Consider the following 23,291-nt stretch of genomic DNA (forward strand, 5'->3'; position numbering starts at 1 on the left):
ATCCTGTTGCCAAGTAAAGCCCACAGCTTCAGAGCCAGCAGCAGCACGCAGCTCCTGGATTAGCAGTTAACCAGCTCCCAGCCACTGGTAGACAGCTTTGTGCTGTGTATAAAGGATATACATCCCTTGATCCTTCCCCCCAGCCAGAGACAGCGAGTTCACAGCACATGCCAACTTGTGTACTGTTATTTCTCCTCTCTCCCTATAACCTTCCCATTCTATGATACAATTACCTCAGCTGTTAAAGAATGAGCAATTTGCAGCACGATCCAAAATAAAAATATTAAAAACAATTACTGGCTATGTCCAGTAACATCACAACCCTATTAGAACTTTCTTAGCTGAGTTTCCTATCCTGCATATTGTTCAGACATCCATATCTTCTTGGACCAAAGTCAAGTGGTACAGACCAAAGCATAAGGCCCCGAACACACCTGTAACACTCTGGCATGGCCTCACTTAAAGATTTTTCCATAGGATCAATCTCAGTAATTCCAGTTGCCTTGACATACATCTCTGGTACACATGCTTGACGCTTAAATTCAGAAAAACAGACCTCAGTCACCAAAATTCACCCTAGAGATTTTATTACTAATTAAAAAAAAAAAAATACAGTTTCCTTTTCCAAGCCAAACAAAATTCTGGAGCAGTTTCAATACTCTAGTCAAACACCTGAAAAGTTCAAAACACTATCTCTCCTGTTTGGACATGGCTTTCACTCACACATCCCTCACACACAAATTATTTAAAAGACTATTTAGGTGCAGCAGGAGGAGGGAACAATAAGCTGTGCTGGATCAACTACAGTAATGGAGAAACAGAAAAAAAAAAGAAAGATAAATGCAGGTCCCTGCTTGATGGCTTTATAACTGCACAAAAAAAAACCAAAACTGTTGACTCTACTGAACAAAGTGTAATTGTCCTACTTCTCTTATGGGTTTCTTGGGTGTCTGTATATATACATACACACATATATATCCACACATGTATGTCTGTGATGTGTATGTATAAATGTATGTTAGTGCTGCATAAACCATTGAAAACACTATAGAGAGAGGTTGATTTTCCTGCTTCCCTACCCAGTCACCTTAAACCTTTACTGAAATGTCTTAGAAACCTCAGGAAACTGAAAGGCACCCAAAACGGCATTTTATTAAGTGTTCTGATTCCATAAATGTTAACACAAGAAAATGGGACTCACAGCCCATTTAAACCTCAAACAATGGATCTAGCAATCTTTTTTTAAGTGACAAGTGCCACAACGAGAGACAGGATCACTCCTCATTTCTTAGTAATATTGAGGCTGGCTGGAACTGAGCTCTGCAGCAATGTATTTCAACTGATGTTTTATTGGCACAGCAAGCTATTTAAAGGTTTTGACAGTTACAAATTTTGCAGTAATTTTTCCCTGCAGTCTTTTCTGGTATTTTCTGCTCCTTCCTCTTCCTTCCCACCTGACTCCTCTGAACATCCCAGCAGCTGAACAGCAAGCGTATCACAAAAACGCATTCATCTTAAACCTACCTAATAGACTCTCATGCAAGTTACTAAGAACAGTGAGTGGCTCAAAAGCAATAACCTTCAGCAATATAAAGTAGTGGTGTTTATGCAACAGTTTCCCCCTCTAAGAGCATTATATAAACAGTGTTCACAAGCTGTCCGCATTCAGTGCCTGTGAAAAGAGTGAGGCATCAGCAGCTCTTGACTCCCCAATCCAACACATCTATAAGCTAATTTTACACCCGAGACTGTTTAAATCCAGAGTTATGACACGTGTGACAACATACACTAGTGTTCCAGCACTGCCTCTGATGCAGCTCAAACCTTATGGAATTCTAATTTTCAGATGCACTTTGAACTGCACGAATTCAGACCCAAACCTCTTTGATTGTTAAGATTGTTAAGAGTCTATTAGGAGTATGAAACTGGCAGGGTTAATCAGACCTATGCAGGTAAGAAAATGTTTTCCTAAAACATGTATCCTAAAAACATGCTCCCATTTACAACATACTTGCAAAACAATCTGATATGAAGGAAAAGGATAACTCATTCCCTTAACATCCTAACTGGACAGCCTGCTTCATAGCTTTTTTCCAGCAAGGGAGTAAATTGACAGTTTTGTAGCTACATCTGTGGTGTTCTTTGTTAGGAACGCTCCTTCACTATCTCAGAAAAACAGCAACTATGTGAGAGACAAGAGGCAGATGTTGGCAAAAACAAATTTTAAAAAAACACACTAAGAAATCCCAAACATGCAAAGTCTGGAAGACCTTATGTTTTATACACCGGTACTTTATCATGCTTGTTAATGATGGTTGTCCAAGAAGAGAGGAAGGATAGGAGTATGAAAAACAATAGAAGCCTGGCCCACAAAGAGTGGGACTGAAGTCTATAATAAGGGAGAAGGACGCTACAAGAGAATCCAGATGTGGCCTTGCTAGAAAGAACTGACAGATGCTTAACTACCGCCCTTCATCATCTATGTGCTAAAAATATGGGCCAGATGCAGAACTCTCAAAATGACTGGAATCACTCCAATTAAATTCATGGGCTTTAGAACAGATCTTTAATTGGGCCAAAAGCAAACTCACCATTTGTTGATCAAAACCAAAGCTCAAAAAAAAAAAAGTTCCTATTGAAAAGCAACAACCAAAGCATATTGCTGGCTGATTCACTGGTGTTCCCCCCTAACTATAGCTTGAGAACACACAATAAAATCTTTGTGTATCTTTTATTTAAGGGTATTTATTGTACTGTTGTCATTAAATTGAACCAATAAATAAGAAATTATTAACGCAAATAAAATTTCTGAAAACCTAAACTTATAAAAATACTTTTTAATTAGTAACATATTTGAATTATCCCAATAAAACATTTTTCCAAGTAGTAACTTGGACAAAAGGCTCCACTTATGTATATAGTGGGTTTCCTTTCATTTGCTTAGAAAGCTTTACAACTATGGTCTGTTAGAGATCTTGAAAAAACAGCCTCCCCATAATGCACCTATTCACTCAATTTACAGTCCTACTAAAGCAGGGCCTTTTTCTGCAAACATATTCTTTGTGCTCCCATATCTAAGTAATAAAGTATTGCTGTAAATCATGCATGACCTAAGAAGAAACTGTTACATTTCCAACACAAAGTGAAGTGCCAAAGACTAGACAAAATATCCTCCCAAAAAAGAAAATGGTCTTTAGCTTCCACAAGAACACAGAGTGAACTTTGCATAGTGGGCTGGCTGGCACAGAGGTGTATGGTCTCAGTGATATTAAAGTATTACCCCATCTCTAGTCCTTCCTCTAGAGGAAGATAAATAAATGTTGATGTGAAGTTTCCCTCCAGAAAATGCTTTTTAAAAGTATACTTCCTTTAAAAATGTGCTGTTAAGCCGTTGTATTTCTATAGCTCTGCAAGAGAAACAGCTCTTGCCTTTGCTCTTGTTCCCATGGTCAAAATATTCAGACAGCCTCAAAACGAGGGAGAGCGTCTTACCCGCACAATTTGTGCAGCTGTTAAAAGCAGTTCAAAGCTCTCCCATAAACATATGCAAGGTGAAACAGACTGGTAAGTTGGACTTGTCATCTATATGAAATGTCCAGTAGAATGAAGTATCTTCAAAAGGATCCTCAAACCCAAATGGGAGATTGCACTAGCCTAATTTGGCCAACTTTTGAAAGAGATCATTTCACTAAAACCAGAGTCAAACCCTCTCCACACTTACACTGGTGAATAGCAACACAAAATAAGACAGATCATTCCCCAGCCTTTGATGAAACCCTTTATTAGGGATACACTGGAAAGAAGTAAAGAAACCAGCATGATATTCCTTTTTATGTGACTATGGGATTATTTTGCTGTTTCTCTAGACAGATGGGTTATAAAAAAGGGTCCAATGTTAGTCATGCACTTGTATAAAATTGTCTGATTGCCCCCTAATAAGGCAAATTCACAACTAGAGAGAAAAGCTGAGCTTTATTCGGTCCACGATGCTTTCAGTAACTTAAGGGTAAAAGAAAAGTTGCATTGGTTAACCTACAGAGCAGAAACAAGCTGGAGAAGGAGCAGGGGACTGCAGGGTCTGAAAAGCAAAACCCTGCCAAATTTAGTTTTTTCTCAGTTCCAAAATATTCCAGTACTCCAGGGTTTTCACTAGAATAACTTATTTCAGATGAAGAATAGCATTCTAGCATTTTTATGGCCACACCTGCACACACACTTAGGAGGTCCATTTCCTGCCTTGCTGTATACAAGCACAGGGAGACTCCTGATTTTTTTTTACTGCTCTCCAGACAGTATTTTTACACTGATGGAGAAATAAGATGTACAAAATGATTAAAAGGAGAAAAGAAAAGAAAAAAAGAGAACTGAAAGTTGTAAATTATCCTAAATGCTGGTAGTTCAGGAAATGTCTATGATTTACAGTTAGGTAGCACAAACACTTAATGTGAAGAGAACCATCTTTGCCAAGAGTTAGTCTTATAATCAAACTGCCTGAAGCTTAGGCATTACGGGACCTGCAGCATTAAAAAAAGTGGCAGTCATCCAAAATACTACACAGCACCCAACAGGTATTATCTTCCAGATGTATGTAAGCATCTTTTGCTTAATTCCTCCAGTCACTCAAGAATCCTGAAAAGAAAGCTGGCCAGAGGGAACACTGGTCAGGATCCTCTGCTGCACTCCACTGCAGACTCCGCCTGGCAGACTAACATGTGGAGAAAGAGACTTCCTCCTTCTGGTGGAAGAAGTGCAGCAGAGGAGCTGGACGTTGCCTTATGGTTGGAGGAAAGGGGAGATCTTGACTTCTTTTACATTCTCTTCATGGGAAAAGGGATTTCCCATGGATAGGATGCATAAACCAGCCTGGCAGCAGGGAACAACTAACTGCAAGGAAAAGAAAGGCTTCACAGTGGTGGAGACCACTCCCCCAGTCATGATAATTTAGATGCAGAGAAATCAACACCATATAAATGTTACTGCTTAGCCTCAAAGGAGTCCAACTGTTGTTGCCTCTCTACATTTTCAACCATGATTTCTTAATGCTCCTCCACTTGTAACAAAAATAGCTTTTAAAATACACCAGATATGCACGACAAACATATTTGGCTTCCTACATTTCATTTTATATGCAAAAACTGAGGAAACGACCTGAGACAAATGGTCTCACAAAGCACACTCTCCCTCCTGCGTAAATGTTTCCAGGAAAGGACACTATAGATGTAAGGATTTGGGAAAGGACATTCAGCACAGTATCAACAGAAGCAGATTTTTGACAACAGAAGTAAATGAAGGGAAAGATACTGACATCAAAGCTGTCGGCCCTTTCTGGAAAAGAAAATTATTACAAAGATAGAGAAAATTTCACAGTGAGACCAGCATCACAACTCAGGTTTGCGAGACAATATCATTCCCTTCTCATTTGTCTTCTACAAACATATGACCATCAAGTTAATTGAATTCTATTAGATGTGCCTCTATCCCTGACTACCTGATTACCATGCTTTAAACTCAGTTAAGGTAGACATCTAGTAAGTTTTCTTTAGGGAGATTCAGCCTCTTGCTGCCCAGCTACCCTGCACTATTCTGGAAAATCACCATTGTCTTATCAGCAAGATGGGGTGAAGGCCAAAGTAAAAGATATAGGAAAATACCCTTTGTGGGTGGCCGCAGGATTGACGTGAGCATCTCTTCACTACTTGAAATTCTATGATTTGTCTCGTCTTGTTTTCCTCAAGCTCACAAGCCAGCTTTAAACTGAATTTCATGTCCTTTACTACTTATACAGGAAATACATGCCTCCAGCTGGTTAGTATTAACCAATTTCCCTAGTTATAACCAAGGAAAACAATCTCAGTAGCATAGCTGCATTCACAGTACGAAACTAGCACATCTTAATATGGCTCATCCCTTATGCTATTCTAAAAAGGTCTTTCCTTCTAACTTAATTACTTGGAAGTGACTTTAAGTCCAGCTCTCTCCAGTAAGCCTGAATTTGAAAATACTTCAGTCTGCTCAGCTGCATTTCTGGTGCTCTACAAGGCACAACAGGTTTTTTTTATAATTTCTGATCAAGTTAGAGGCTTCTTTTAACAGCAGACAAAAGAGTTTTGTAAATTGAACTGATGTTCAAGATCCAATAGACATCGATATTCAGCAGAAATACACATGAACTGTATTTATTCTTATCCTTCAATGTTGCTCTGTTCCATGAACAACCTCCCAGCCAAAAGGTAAAATATTTCCACTTCCAAAGCTCAGCAGTTTCCCTTCTGGATCGCCCACAAAGAAGTTCACACAATAAAATGAGCCTTTCCTTATGCCAGAGGAAGAGGAGAAATGCGAGCCCTCCCTTCAGCCATTCTACACAAGATTTGATTAAAATTCAGAAACATACAACCCAAGATAACTATTTTAAAATATTGAGGTGCACTGCTACTCAATGGGAAAAGCCATGCAATTCTTTATATATTTGGTACCAGTGCAATGATTATTCCAGGCTGTGAAATTTCTACACTACTCATTCCTGGAATGAGTTCTTTTAGAATAGAAAGTTACCATTTTTTCCTCTAGAGAAGAGATGTTTCCTTTAGCTGAATCACTTTATGATTGCAATAAAACACTCCAGGGTGTGGTGACAAACTGTCTAATAATCACCACACCTACAAATGAATGAAGTCAGTGTGTCCCAGCACAGATTAGGTGTGGCTGAATTGGACATCATCATCATATCCTGTTGTGAATTATTACTTAATAAAAAAAATGCATAAAAGGGGGCAGGGAGGGTTAAGCAGTGCTGAACTTTAAAACAACTCTACACATACAGTACACAACATGGGAAGACAAGGAAGCAGACAGAAGGAACCATCTGCATGCTTGCATTTGCTTGAGAATGTAAAAGGTTTCTCAAAAAACCCTTTCCCAAGTGTAGGATATGCGGACTTTTTCTTCCCTTTTCCTCCTCTTCCCCTGTCAAAAGAGATTAGAATAACACTTCTTTGATGAGATGATTCAACACTTACTGGGCTTTTACATTTCCACAAACAAATTACATTAAAGGGAGGAGAGCAAGCATTAAACATTAGAAACAATTATAAACCCTCCTGAAGCCAAGGCAATGCTTAGTTTAGTTCAGTTTGGTATCTGAGATCATAATGATATTGACTAAATCTAATTCTGCTTCTTTTGCTGAAGCGAAAACAGGTTTTAAGTTTGTATTAAATTTGTCTTAAGACCAAGCTCCAGGCATGCAGGAGTCCAACTGAAAAATCCCATGACTATCAGAAGTGTGGCTTGGCATCTTACAGAATATCGTGCTTAATTCTGGAAGAAAAGCAAATTTTAAAACCTTCAAAGTTGCCCCACAGTAGAACTATTCTTCCCTGACTAGAGTTCAAACAATCAAAATTTGAACTATTTACCCATATCTATACAGAGAAAAGAAACAGGACTCCTGCAAGAGCAAGCATGATTTAAAACTCGTGACTGCTTCATAAGATACTCCTAGTCTAAATGTTCTTTTTCAGTATCACAACATTTTTCATATGTTTACACTCAAATAAATGTAAGAGTGTTAATTTTAAGTGTAAACTTTGAGGGGTTGCTTAGAGCAATAATTATCTTTCAAAATAAATGGTCCAAACGTTTCCTTCTGTTCTTTAACAAGCTTTAAGCACATGGTTTGTTGCTTATGCAACCAGGAGACATAGAGGCGACAGCCATCAACACAGACAGAAACCCACAATTCTCATAATGCAAACCAACAAACATCAGGATATACAGAAGTCTAAATATCAAACAATTTAATTTTCTTGTCTTCCCAAGCTCTTTTTTGCAACAGAATAAAGAAATATTTATTATACTAGTCCAGACTAGAACAGTACCACTTTCCCAGCAGCATGCATGTACTCCTGTTCTACTCATGTCCACCCATTTGATTCCAGCAGGAAGTACCTTTCTTAGTCATTTCTAAAAATCAAAATTGCATCAAAACCAAAATTGTGCTAGATTTTTAATCCATTTAGCCTTCTCACACACGCTACATCTTTTATTCTAAAAACCTTTATGAAGTTCTTTATGCAACGTGGGGAACTAACTACATTTAGGCAAGAAATCGTTTATCCTTATCTTGCAGTCTGAGACACACACAGTTTGGCCTCCCTCCCTGCCCCTAATACTTAGTTAAAAACAATAGAGGAATAAAAAAGATACCTCAAATCCGTGCAGTAGGACTTTTAGGACACAATATCCTTGTTTTATTGTGCCACAAAAGCATGGTGATTACTTCTTCCCCCTCTTCCATCAGGGACTGATTTATTTAGTTGATGAATAGCTTTGCATGCAAGAATTTGAAATCCCAGTTATTTCTGTCTCAAATAGTTGCTATGCTTGTAATTATTTCAAAGAACAATAATTACTTTCACCCAATCTATTTGAAGTTATTAAAAAAATAATAATTTTTTGAACTCAAACCCATAAACCCACAACTTATAAGGTCATAAAGGATTGCAAAAGAGTCAAGCTTGTGAAATATTACAAATTCTGTTCATGAAGAATGCAAGGAGGCCTAAGGTTTTGTTCTTAAAATATAAGACTTAAATTTATGATACTGCTTACTGCTTAATACATCATACAATCCCCTTTTTTAGAAGTGAGAGATGGAACCATCCAAGTTAGTCTTGAAGAAATGTGACCACAACAAACCGAAACCCATAATTCTATTTATAAAAATAGACTGTGTGCTAAGATTAATAGACTTCAATGTAGTTTCTGGGGAAGCAAGCATTTTTCCTAATATTTCTGCATGCTGTAACATCTCTTACTCACTGAAATCAGCTGTGATGATTCTGACAATAAAGAGGTAAAATGCACTGAAACAACCCAGATCAATACAAGGCAACGCAAATTGCTTAATAACATCTAAGTTTTTCTACTTTATAGATACAATATTAGATTTCTCACCTTCCCCAAACTAATAGTTGAGAAAAAAAACAGCCCCAAGCCCAGCTCTTGTTTTTGCAACTTGGCACTGGAAGTTCATCATCATATTTTTAAAATATATTAAAGTGACAACCTTGGCATAAAGCAAGTGCTCAGAAAATTGGACTGCTGGATAAAACTGTCCATGAATCTTTAAAGTCACCTGCATGTAACAAAGAGGGCCAGATTTAATCTCTTTATTGCCTCTGTTCCCTAAAGGGCTGCTGCTACTTTAAGCATGCTTGCAGAGCAGGTAGCTGTTAAGTATCATTGTACCCAGTCAACGTGTGGCCCCAGGCCATATTTGCTGCATGCTATGCACGTTCTGTACTCAATACAGAATTGTTCTCCTTCTGGGATGTTCTGTTATAATTAATTTCATATGAACATTCTGCTAACATTAACATTTTTCATTGTAACACCCTATGAGTTGTTATAATCTCTGTCTTAGTTTGATTTTGCAGATGGGAACCCAAAATATTGTGTGTCCCCAAGAACCTGACTTTTCAAGGACCTTGGCATTTTGCAGTCAGTGAAAGCTGCAATGCAAACATAACACGACAGCACTCAGACCTAAAACTCCTAAGTATATTACATCGCTCTTCAAAAAAACCAAGCTGGAGTCACTACAAACTGATCTGAAAACAGCTTACTGAGCTACTTCAGGCTCTTCCCCTTCCCCTTGCACCCACCCTGCTCCCCAATTGCCCACCATAGAACCAAAGAGGAAGCACATGAGGAAACGTTTCTGCTCTCATTTCTGATGGTAGCAAGTTCCAAAGCCTGAATGAAGAGCCACGTACAAGAAGTGTCCTAACTGCTCCGTGTCTCCTCCACAGTGCGGAGAGCTGCCTCCTCAGGACAAGGTAGCAGAGCCAGCAGGCTGTGAGGGTGAAGCACTAAGAGACTGTAGCAGTCAGCCACTGAATGCAACCCCCACAGCTCTTTGTAGAGATTTAAAAACTTGGCCAAGTTTAAGAAGATCTTCATGAGGACAGACAAAAGCCTAGCACAAAAGTCAGCCTGCTGTCCCATTTCAAGTCCCTAAGGTTTACTCTCCCTGAACTTGAAGTTTCCAACAGGCAAAACATTTTTTCTTAACATTATTCTGGTTTACCCTAACCACGCGCAAAACCCCTCAGCATGAAGTGTATTTCTTGACCCAGACTGCTAGTTTCACAGAATTAAACCTAAGGTCTTACAATGGAAGTGTTGGGGATAATTACAATTAAGGTAGCTTGTCACTACAACCTGTAATTTAAATGACAAAACAGTGATTTCATGCACAAGAGAGGCTCAGGGCATAGTTTCACAAAAACTTTACGCCAACACCAGTGACAACTGCAGAGAGAGCAGTCCAGCGCTCTTTGCTAGTGGCTACACAGCAAACTGGATCGGGGAAACACATCTGGATGAAAACCAGCAGCACTCTGCCACAGGAAGACAAGTGCTGGCTCACAAAAGGAGTAAAGTGCCACTACAGGGGAGAAGGTATGCTACCTTTTTCAGAAGCGGCACAGGGTAAGCCAGCTTCTGCCAATCATTAAATGTCCGACAACTGTTACAGTTCTTAGTAACTATTTCACTCCTTGCTTCAGTCTTCAAGGCTCAGAAGTATCCATTTTACTGCTTGAAGTCTTGCTTTCCTATGTTTTTCCTCCTATTCACATAGTATTCAAAATGGCCCGGAAAGATTAGAATAGCCTGTATCAGTTTCCCCACTTCTGGAAGCTTTGCACATGGAAGTGAGGAAAGCAAGTCTGAGAGACAGGAAAGATCGACTGAGCTTGAGAAGCATCTGAAAGTACCTGCTTTTAACAGGACTATATTACAGCTATTTTTTTTTATTCCAGCAGTCCAAAGCTGGGCAGCTTTCTACTTCTAACTCAAGCCTTGGTGTCAACATAGAAATCTCCCACATGGACAGGTGATCTGCTCTACTTTGACAGAGCAAAATAAATAGAGAAGCTAAAAACAGTAAAAAGAGATGTTAAACCATCAGAGGGAAGGATCCCCCCCGAAAGTATCTGTTTAAAAAGTAGTATGTAGAACGAATAGTGGCTTCCTACAGCTTTAGTCATCTGATTTCCAGACAAGCCTGCTACTCAAATAGAGGAACGAGCAGCAGAAAATTTAAGTGTCATTTCATGGCACTGTTGTTCTCTGAGCCCAGCTGGAACTCTGTATTCTGCTCCCCTGTGCCTGCATGCCAGTCCCAGGTGTCACTGGTTGAGAGTCTGCCAAATGAAGCTGCTTTGTAGGGCACACTGGCAGTTGGTAAAGTCCTACACAAACCAGCAAGTGAGGGAGCCAAGGTTTTACAAAAACTGTGAACTCTTTATTTTAATTAAAAAGATGCAGATCAATAGTCACTCTTCTAGGTATACATGGTGTTGGCTTAATTAAACCAATTGGTTCTTTTCTTTCCACAGCAATCAATTAAAACCATTTTCATTGATTAACCCAACATCCTGGCTCTTAAGATTTTAGTGTAACACTGAAGCACTGAGCAAGCAAGGCAGTATACATGGGAGAAGAAAAAACATATTTTCAATCCATGGAGAGCAATTATTTAATTTGAAGTCCTATTTGCCTTCCAAACAAGGCCCTGCTGAAAATAAGTATGGGCCATAATATTTTTTGTTGTTGTTTTCAAGAGAACACTTGGTGCAAGAGCCTATCAAGGCCAAGTACTTACTCCCTTTTACCACAAAGCAGATACAAGAACAATCATCCAGCCAAGTAAACTGCATTTTTCATAAAAAACATAACTTTTTGAGGATGTACATTTTCAAATTTTGTAACTTGAATATAAAAATCATGCAGTACACACTAGTGATTGAAGAACCTGAAAATTACAACACAGAAATCCCCGGTCCTGGTCTCCATCCATACTAGCACCTGCTTAAGAAGATCGATTGTTCACACAGCCAGGGGAATGCGACTGGTAATCATTGTAGTGCAGTTTATCACTTAGGTTTTCTTTGTTGTACTACAGATGCAAGAAAATGGGGCAAATATATATATAAAAAAATAATTTGCTCTGTACCCATTTGCTGTTCAGTGACAGACCAGGTATGCAAACCCCCTGTATTGTAACTAGATTGCTTCTTTGTATTAAATACAATGACTTCACATTATTTTATCAGTCCTTCACATTATTTGCTTATTCAAGACTTCATAATTCTTTCAGGATGACACAAAACCACAATAGTGCCACTAAAATTCCAAATACTCCTTTGCACTACCTTAAATCAATAAAATTGCTTGCACAGAGAAAGAACTTAAGTCAGCAACAGATGCATGACAGTCCCTTAATTTTGCTCGTGTTTCAAAATAGCTAACACAGGACAGGCTTTTTATATAGCTTGGCACATGTGTAATAAACGTTTAAGCCTTAGGATCTGAATTTTGATTAGCCTCTTCTTTTGGACCTCTGACACAGTCCACCTGTCTCTGGCCACTCTAGATCATATTGCACCCCAGAAACAAAACAGGATGGAACAGGATAGGCTCTCTCTCTTGCTGCCCAAGGACTTCAAAGAAAGGTCTCTCACGCATCATGCCTGGGAAGCAAAGTCCCCATTCCAGCCCCCTGAGCACCCTTCTGAAACTGCCAATGCCAAACAAAGAACCAGAACTGTGACCAAAGCACTCATTCACCTTACCTCTTGCTGCTCCTCCTCCCTCCTACACAGGTTTGTCCTATAAGCCAGCAAAAACAACTGGTGTGAGGAACAGCACTGTCTGTTAGTTCATTAAAAGAGCACAGATTAAATAGTCAATCATTCCCACACTGCTCCTGTGGGCCTCACCTGCTTAAGCAAAAACCACTTAAGTGAAGAGCAGGGATAGTCTAGTGCACCCCAGAATAAGACAACAGCCTTATGCATTGCCACACACTCAGAAAAAACGTCAGTTGTTTCTTTTTTAAGTTCCTGAAGTGGAACTTGGTACCCAAAGGTCATGTTTGGCTGCTTCAGGAAGCTGCAATTTCTGCTTATAATAGAGTAAGTTTAAGGTGCCTATGAGTCACCTCTATGCAATACTACCCTCCCTTTCAGCAGGTGATGCGTGTATCCAGCCATCTGGCTGTGCCTCGGAGAAGCTGCCACTCTTAAGTAATTTCAGCATGTAAAAAGAGAAGTAAGGAGTATAGTAGTAAGGCGGAAGACAAGCCCTATGCACCACACAGCTAATCACTGTAAAGCCCCAGCCAGACAGTGGTCTATTAAAGGCACCCAGCATGCACACATAAGGACATTCCTTCCCCCAAAACTGCTTAAACAATCTTCAACCTGTTAGTAGAGAATAAGAATGTTCTTCGAAAGCAAAGGATGAGTTTGCTCCAGTAGGAGTTTTATGCTTTGCTAACAAGTTCTTGAATGAGCCAGCTAGACTCACTGCATCCAATTTGGGCTTCAAATATTCAATATATTCTTGGCAACAACTCTCCTACAGACCAAAAGGGCTACTACTCCAGCAGATATCAGTTCCAGTTATAATTCAAAAAAGTAGTTCATTAAAATGCTGTCATGGTATGATAATAGTGTTTTCAGAAAACCTGTAAATCATCTAAAATGCCTACATTCTGTTGAAATTCAGAAAGATTTAACTACTACTCCTATTAAGAAGGGCTGGCCAAAACCCTGACAAAATAGTTATTCTATACCCCAAATAAATTCTTTTCTCCAGCCAGCCTTAATAGTTCATTACTAATATTAGCTTTTTGACTGCATGAGATTTAAAAGCGAACATAAGATAGGTACTTTTCAGAGGCACACTGGAAAACATTGCCATTTGGTTCCTTCCAACTGCACTGAAGCAAAATTCTCCATACTCTAAGCTAGCTGCACTAACAGCAAACTATCAATTGCAATAAAGCTTTTGCAGTGGGTTTTTAGATTTGGGAGAGCAAGGGAAGAGAATGCCAGCTTTTCCGTATCGTATGATTTCAGGTAGAAAGAGCTGGCAAGCTCAATTGTCTGACCCTAGAGAGAAAAGAGAGAGTAAGCACCAGCTCCTTACAAGACACAAATAACAAGGCAGAAGATATTCACATGGACAGGGAGAGCAGAAGCAGCAAGTTTGACCCAAAGAACTTCAGTTTTACACCATCAAGACTGTCTGTTCAATGTTTAGCATAATTCTTGTGTTTCAAAACAAACTTCTATTTACGCTTCAATATCTTTCTCCCTGATGTAGAAGACATTTCTATCAAAAAGTGCAGTCCGCAAAACTTCTTCCAGTTAATGAAAAAATTGTGCATCAGGCAAAATGCACTTCCTTTCAGAAAAGAATTGTGAAGAATAAGAGATTAAAACCATTGGATTGAAGAGGGTAGAAAGCTTGTCAGAATGGTGAAGAGCAGCTTATACCTCACTTACATTTGCTCCAGGCACTCAGAGCACAGTTATAACTCCAGTTCAATGTAAATAACACTATTTTCATATACTTGGGTTTCTTGCATCTATAACATTAACCAGATTTCAAAGTTAATCTGGAATTTGTGCTTCACAGGTAGACAACAAATTAAAATTATTTCCCTTGAAGTCATCAAACTTAAACTCAGATGACCAAATATAACTGGTGAAGTTCCAACACAGACCAGGTATTGATAAATCTGACTACCGCAGAAGTAAATTAATGCTGCAGTAACTAGGGTCATTCTGTATTATATGCTGAGGAACAATTGCAGCTTAAGCTTAGCTTAGGTGGCATTAAACATCTCTCATGGCATTAACTGTTAGCGCAAGCCAGAGCATGACATAAATACATATTTAGAGAGCATCAGCTTTTTCTACCCAGTCATGAGGCACTGGAATCTTAGAGAGGAGCCTCGGCTCATTAGACTGTGCTATAAACATATTTCCAGCAGTCTGCATACTGTACCAAAATAAACAGAAGCATTAAAAGCAGTTCTCCGGTATTTTTAAAGGGGCCCAGGAAGGAGACAGTCAATTGGGTTTACATCCAATGTATTTTTTCTAATTATACAAGGAGGTGATCTGAGAACTTCTCTATATTAAGATGAAATAACAAATTTCATGAGCCGATGAACAAATGCCTCCCATGGATATGCATCCTGTGTCCTTGTGTAACATCATCCCCACCCTGGTGCTGACTCCTCACACTTTTTACAACTTTCTCCTTTGTATGTTGCCTCTGTATACATACATAGCAGTCTCCTCTACATCCTCCTTCAGAATACTATCCGATAACCTGAAGAGACTCTTCTTCCAGTTTCCCTTCACGTTGTTCCACTAGCAGGCAAACAAAGGAAATCGTACCTGAGACCTGGTTAAACAGTTTTCCAATAAAGACAGCAAACTTGGAGATCTGTCCAAATACAAGTGTTGAGTTCACATGAAAGCTATTCCCTCACCAGGGCAATAATCCATGGTTTCTTTCCCATGCTCAGCCACCGTATTTCTTTTATCATCTTAAAGGCTTCAGCACCCTTATTGAACTTGATAGAAATGGGTAAGGGTTTTAAAAGTCCAGAATGGAAGAAATGGACAGACAAATGAACATAATAAAGTCTCATTTCTTTAGGAAGCCAGGCTACAAACAGTAGAAATGTTCCAAAAAATCCAGAATGCCATAACTGACTTCCTCCAGTTTCCTGAACAACAGTGTTGTGAAGAAGTAGGTATTTTCATCAGGTATTTATACACGCAAGGTGAATCTGGCTATAGACACTAGTTAGGTTTAAAAATGTCTACTTACCTCTGTGTACCTTCAGCACTGAAAAACTGCTGAATAACTAAACAGATGTTCAGAACAACCCTGGCAACTTCTTTCTCTGTCCAATACACAGTGAGCTCACCACAAGCCAGGATCAGCTGTTCACAATGTTCAAAGCCTACATGCATACCACAGGTTTTACAGCCAAGTTTCTCTACTGATACCCAACCCTGCCCAAGGCATTCGGATCAGATGGCTCCAGGCAGTCCCACCAGATCTCTTGGCATCAGGCAAAAACAGTGCCAAGAAGACATGCTCATGCATCTGTACAAGGAACACAGAAATCATTTACAACTATGTTACAGGACAATTAGCCAAAGGGGAAACAGTTAAAATATAACTGTTTGGCATTATCAATAGATTATGGGAAATAAAAATAAAAAGCTAGCAGACCAGGGCAAGTACTAGAAGATGGACACATGGTACCTCCATTCTGGCAGGGTGAAGCACAATGCTGTCACACCCACTGAGTTTAATGCATAACAGTGTCATGTCTTGACAGGTACAGTATGAGCAAAGGCAATTATGATAGAGTGCTTCAGGGTAGGAAAAGAAAAAACTGTGAACTGGGCAAAGCTTTAGTATTTCTGCTCTGGAAACTCCATTCTTCACAGAGCTTTTGACCTAGTCACTTTTACTGACATTGACAGAAGATTATTATTCCTCCTTGTCCCGTTCTGTGTACTCTCCTCTCCAATAATAGGGTACAGCTGCCAAAGTTACCCAAACATATCCCTGGAAAGCTGTGGTAAATGTTTCTTATTTTGTCCCTCTGCTACATGGATGCTAGCGTATGCAGTGTCAACATCTTTAAACCTTTTCTCACCCCCAGAGGAGAGGTAGATATTCTCTGAAAGTTTGCTCTCAAAATCTCAGCCCTGTAACCAAAACCCAGCATTTAACAGGTGTTAAAACCGAAAGAAAACGTCACATTTTTTATGAGGTTAGCAAAAGCGACAAGGCTTTTAAGCAGCCAGTCAGAATTAATGCAGTTGACTTTTGAGGTTCCACAGCAATACCTGCAGCCAGCCCTTATTTTTTTTTTTGGGGGTGGGGGTGGGGGGGTGGTGCAGCGAGCGGTTTCCAGCCTCTGCCCCTGCTCTCTTCACCAGCAGCTCACATCTCGTGCTTGAATGAAGCTCCCAGCTCAGACTCCAACAACCCCCAGACCATGACAGAGAAGCTATTAAGGAAGCTGTCTATGTAAATGGAAGATACTTGAGTCACAACTGAAGAAGCCACATTAACATGACTCACAGAATCACACTGGAAATTCTGAGAAATTTCATAAATCAGAGTGAGCCATCACTGCACTCTCACATTAGATAATTTTCCTGAAGAGTGTTTGTTAAGAGCTACTAAAACCCAAGTGGTTCCTATGCAGAAAAAAATAACAAAATCCATTTCTCTTCCAACGTGTTTGACTGACCTTGGTGATACAGGTGTGGATGAGGAAGGTCAAAAGGGCTTTTTTTGTTGTTGTTGTCGGTATCATTGCTTTGTCACAGTCTCCTCCTCCTGCCTGTAAAGACTCACATAAACATGGAACTGCTGGAACATGGACGAAGAAGTTTTTATTTCTGGGGGGTTTGTGTTTACACACCGTGGCAGCAACCACGGGGCTGCCCCTGTGAGGAGAGGCCAGGGCCGGCTCTGAAGAGAGGCTGGGGCTGCCCCGTGGCAGTTCCCGCCCGTTCCCACCAGTTCCAGCCGGTTCCTGCCACAGGGCACAGCAAGGCTGCTGGTACCTCAGGGAATGCACACTTAGAAAGGGCAAAACCTGCACAGTGTGAGGAAAAAAAGTGTGAGGAATGGCCCTGCGAGCACCTGGGGGGGGGAGCGGGAGAGGTGCTGCGGCGCCGGGGCAGAGTTTACTTTCCTGCAGCCTGTGGAGAGTGCTGTGGTGGCACCAATACCCACACTGGGGCCTGTGGAGGGGGCTCTGGTGGCACCAATACCCACACTGGGGCCCATGGGGACCCCACGCTGGAGCAGGTGGGGATGTTCTGAAGGCAGTGTGGCCGGTGGAGAAGAGCCCACATGGAGCAGGTCTCCTGACAGGAACTGCAAACCGTGGAGAGCCCACACTGGAACAGCCTGTGAGAAGGAAGGCGCAGCTTTTCCCCAAGTTGAGTCCGTTTTGTCCATGATGGTAACTGGTAAGTGATGTCTCTGTTTTTATTTCAACCTATGACTTTATCATCTTATTTTCTCCCCTCTCCTGTTGAGAGGTAGGAATGTGAGAGTGCCTGGGTGGGCATCTGGCCGCCAACCGAGGTCAGCCCAGTAGGGTAAAGGAGAGTCTTGAATAGGAATCCATCCCACCTACTCCATGCAGGGTTGTAAACAGTATAGACTCCTAACACAGCAAGCCTGCTTTATATTGATGCCTCCAGCACCTGGCACAGTCTGCCTGAACAGAATATTTCCAGAATCTGAAGCCATAAACTGGCAGCTCTATAGGAGGCATTACAACATGAAACATAAGCAAGGGTGCATTTAAAATTGCTGGCATCACTAGCTCTGATCTTTCAAGCTTTCAGCCTGACATTCACTACCCTTGCAATGCAATACTGAAGGAATGGATAGAGTAGTAACAAGAATCACACAAAGCACTGAGGAACTGGCAGTTTAAAAAAAAATATAAAGAAAAAAATTATGGTTAAAAATAAAAATAAGGAGAAAGATCATTTCATCAAAAATCAGCCAGCCAGATTTTATTAATCCTGACTATACTCTCAGGATCTAGAAAGGACTATGGACTATTGTACTTCCTTACCTAATTGCTACAATCACATCTTTAAGCTAGAGACACCACACAGAGCGATGTTGCAGAATATTTTTTTTAAAGAGGGGGAAAAAAATTATTGGCTTCAAATTCATTAAAGACACTGGACTTTAAGGGAATCCAGGAAAAAGAGATGGGTGTGTGTGTGTGTGTGTGTGTGTGTGTAGGGCAAACCCACAGAATTTGTTTTGAAGACTATTCAGAATATTTTACATTGCTGCTGACCATAAAATGAACAAAAATAACAAAGAAAAATATTGCAGTATCAAAGTACCATGTTCCCATAATAACATCATATGCTGCAATAAAATATTTTAGCTGATCATTTCTTGTCTTTTTGGCACTCTGCTGACACACTTCTTAAAGTGTTAATTAAAAAAAAAAAGAATCAAATCAACACTACAAATTGGATAGACTTGTGCCCTACTAACAGTCTCTTCTGACCACTAATTTGTGGAGCTGGGGCTCAGCCAACTTCCAATGTATCTGTGGAGAGTTTCCAGCAAACTGTCATCGCAGCAGGATGCAGTTCTTGATAGGGTGATCATACATGGCAAGTGAAGTGATGCTGAACTGTCACTAAACAAGTCTGTTTTACTGTGCCTGCATCTTCTTTTAAGGCTCATCCAAAAATGGAGGTGGGCAGTTTATTTCCAGATACACATTTATAATATAATGCGCCTAAAACCTCACAGTATCTTCACAGAAGCATGCTTTTTGGATTATTGTCACATTGTGGAAGAATGACAGAGAATGCTGGACTAGCTGTAGCTCTAGAACACAAGCAGTTTTAATATTTTTTTTATATTTGCAAATAAAATAGGCCATGACAAAAGACCTGAACATGCAGTACATTCCCCTTAGGGATTCTAACTTTTTTTCCTTTCTATTTTATTTAATTTTAAATAAAGAATTAAGATTTCAAATATATGGCTATTTTAAGCATGCCTAGTACAGCAATCATCCTGTGTTTATCTATTGATTATATTTTTAGGAGGCTATCTCCAAGATGTGATTAAATAAGCACAAAAAGAAAGCTAATCTGCATATGGAATGCTAATAATAATTCGGGAATTCAGTCTAGATGGACTTTTGACAGGTTTCTGTTTTCAGAACATGGACCCAGGCAAGGCTACTACAGTACAGAGTAAAAGTCAGGAGTGAGTTAGTCTAGGCCTCCCTTGATGTAGCTCCCTCCCACAGCCTTCAAAATATCACAGGTAAAGTCAGGGAAGTGTTAGTCAAGCATTTTTATATTCTTGAAGAAACCAAAATCCTTTCTGTGCTACTGCCATGGGAAATCAAAACATCCCTTACCACTTCTTCCTTAGATACATTTCCTTTGTCTAAACATTAAGATGGGAGGAAAATTAAAGAAATCCTTGCCTATTGCAAGATTAATTCACAATAGCAGCATCTTATACTCCCCTGTCTTTCCATCCTGCCTCCTACCAATTAAACAAAGGCAGACTGGTAAATTGTCTGAAGTGTCTTCTGAAAGATATAATTTAGTTCGAATCACTGTTTTCTGAACTCAGAAAAACAAAAAGTAAACAAGGCCTTTTTAAGACTGTCACCCTATGGAAGAAGCAGATTTAAGAGGACTGACTTTCAGAGGATAGGCTCAGTACTTCTAGAAAATTACAAAGTCCAACTTTTGAGGAGAAGCATCTAAAATCTAGCAGCCACTGGGAAAGTCAATGGGAGCATGTTCAGATTATCTGTTGATGGCTCTGAGTGCGCACAGGTACACAGCAAAGCTGCATGACATTCCATTCTAAATCACTTTGCCAAGTTGATTAACTGATAGACTGCAGTGTTTCTGCTAGCTCTCTCCTTCAAGCAAAATAACCTGTCCCACTTTAAGGCTTTAACCAAAATGATACAGTCATTTCCAAGAGGACTTTGAAGAATTATTTTTTTTTTCTGTTGTAAAGCTCATCACTTCGAGGTTATGGAACAGGATCTTGTCCTTAGGCAGCAGACAGACCTTGCAGAAGGGTAAGGACGTGCAGGATGATAGAGGCAGCTGAAGTAATGCAATCAGCCAGGACAACCAACTGCCCTTCAAGGGATTTAAACCAAGCATGCAGTCACTTGAATACCTCGCAATCATCACTTTGCAGTAAGATTTTACTTGGCACGTCAGAAGATCAGAATCAGATTTTCACTTTAGATGGACTTTGTTCCATCTGTATAATTCTTATACAGCCTCATCAAGTTATTTAAGCAGGCATGGTAAGAAAGAGTGAGAAGTGAATTGGATTAAACGCAGACTGTTTAATTAACTATCTCAATATAACTAAACTCTTCATTTAAAAACAAAAAATAAAAAAAAAAAACAACAAAAAACCCCACCCCACAGTACATCATTCCTTCTTCAATGAAACGCCTTCCAAAAGAAGAGGCTAAACTAGGAATAGAAGACAAAACGTATATTAAAACCTTAAGTTTTCTAACTGAAGAGTTGGCAAGATTTATATGCCCAGGGGAATCAATCCCTCATCAGACATGCAAGCATCCACAGTATGCTGTTTTGGAGACATATCACAACATACACAATGGCAGAAGCAGCCCAACAGAAAAGTATTTCTAGGGGAACCAAAAAGAAAACTGGCAAGAAGAGATACTTTTTTAATGTCAAGTAGATATTACACTCAAAATAGCTTTTCCTCATTTCCAAAGCAGTTGAAGCAACAAAAATAAACAACCACTCTGAAAGATGCAAACAAAAGCACAAAGCATATTCATCACAAAATCGCAGGATCCAGTGCATCGCTCCAGTAAACAGGGCTCTCTTGTGTTCAGAAGAGGACAATGTAAGTAGCAAATTGCTAGACTTCTCTTTCCCTGTTGACCAGACCCAACTCTGCTTACTTTTCTGGATCAACTAAATTCACAGACTAAGAATACAGAACTTCTTAGTAGTGAAGATGATAGAAGTGTTGGTCAGCCCCTTTGGAGAGAATACCAGATGCATGAGAGTCACAATAAAGATGCTGACCCACTGAGACCACTTACAGTTTCAATACAGAAAGCATTACATTAACGCATAAAAGCCACCCCAGCTCAATAGATGAGAGTAGATTTTGAACTGCACCTCATAATCCTTAATCCTTTTCCTCTACTCTGGCATTTCAGAAGGCAAATGAGAGTGAATCGCCTTCTGCACATGTATTGGGCAAAAGGCCTTATCCACCTGAACAGACTGATCTGGAGGTTACCTGTCAAGAGAGACAGAGAACAGCAAAAAAACCCCAGCATAAGAGCTGGACCGGACAAGAGACTGCCAGATAGCCCAGGAAGACCCAGAATGACTGTAAGGAGGATTCAGAAGTTACACAGGAATCGAGGGACGTACTGTATAAAGGGGTTGGGCTTAGTCCAGACCCATGTCTCTGAGGTGGAGAGTGGTTGTAAGTAGTTTCTTATGACACTTAGAAAACATTGTTCTTCTCTGTTTCCTTCTGCTGTCAAGCACCTCTGAAAGGGTAAACCACACACTCAGGTTATGCTGAAAGTCAAGGGTCATGGCAGTGGTCTGCTACAGCAGCTATGCAGTTTGGGGTCAGCATAAATCCTAGAGCCAGCTACTACAGAACATAAAGAGCCTGACAGAAACAATAGGTGAAGAAAACATGGGTCTGGTGACCACCTTCTTCAGGAGCACTCTAGGGCCAGAAATTCATAACCCCCCAACATCCACCAAAGGAAAATCCCCACCTAGACAGTAAATGGAGAGATGATAGCTGGCTCAGAAGTACATTTCTATTTTATTAGATATGAATTATAAATCAAACACAGCAGGCTAGAGACGAATTCATTAATTTTTCAGTTCTCAAACCACAGATATCATGTTTAGTTCTATCCCACCAGTTTTTGTAATATAATGCAAGAAAAATTCTACAGCAAAAGTAATTAGCCATTGTAGAATCACGTACAAATGAAAGTTTAAAGACTACAATGTTACCATTAAACTTTTAAAGACAGACAACAAAGCTTTAAGTATATGTATCTCCATATTTGTACATTTGTGCAGATTTAAGTGTGAAAGAAACAAAACAGTCTTGCTGCGTTTCACACCCTTGCATTTGAGAATGGCCCAAAGTGACATTAGATGGAGCAGAAACTGTAGAATAGCCCCTTTCTTCAGAAGCCCTCTCAGAAGGACTGATGTCCTTTGAGTCCTGGGCTGACAGCCTGGAGTTGGCACATGCGTACAAAGCTTCCAAAACACCAACACTCCAATTGTACAGTGCCTCTCTGCCTCAGTTTCACTCTTTGAGGAACAGGGACGGTAGCACTGATGACCTAATTCACAAGTTACGCTGCTGGAGACCAGAAGGGACAGAGACTTCAACATTAGGAGCAGCACTGTTTTGCCCCAGCTAGCTACCGGTATAAGGGACAGCTACAGATAAAATTTTGCACTTAATGCAGAAGAAGGATTAAGCCACTTGTCAGAGAGAGTACAGAAAGCTTTTTGCAGAATTAAGACCTGAGCCCAGGCACTAGGCAGCCCTAATAATAGTTCTAAGCCCAGAATAATTTTAAAATACATATACACCCCCATGCATTTTCCCAAGTCTCTGTTGGTTGCATCCTTGCCCTCTGAGTAATGGTGTCTCCCAGGCAACTCCCAAATGGGAATCACACACAGCCCTGAGTAAGTCAGGAAGGTCCCATGAAGGCTTATGACCACGCTCAAAGCTTCCTACCAGAAAGAGCCCAAACGCAAAACAGAAGGTCACTATACTATGTTCTGTTTAGTTGTCTTCAG

General features: G+C 40.1%; 1 protein-coding gene across 4 annotated transcripts in view; it reads right to left on the bottom strand.

Moving 5' to 3' along the window:
• The window catches only part of ZDHHC8 (zDHHC palmitoyltransferase 8), a 127,023-nt gene that overhangs the window by 85,463 nt on the left and 18,269 nt on the right, over nucleotides 1-23,291 (bottom strand). The window contains exon 1 of one of the 4 annotated variants that reach the window (XM_080373955.1): nucleotides 1-23,291. This exon is cut by the window's left edge and continues 26,596 nt beyond it; it is cut by the window's right edge and continues 10,006 nt beyond it. The exons of the other annotated variants lie outside the window; for them this stretch is intronic. The gene's annotated coding sequence lies outside the window, so the exon portion shown is untranslated. 4 annotated transcript variants of the gene reach the window in all.

Source organism: Falco punctatus, assembly GCF_963210335.1.
Source record: "Falco punctatus genome assembly, chromosome: 1".
NCBI classification, from domain to species: domain Eukaryota; kingdom Metazoa; phylum Chordata; class Aves; order Falconiformes; family Falconidae; genus Falco; species Falco punctatus.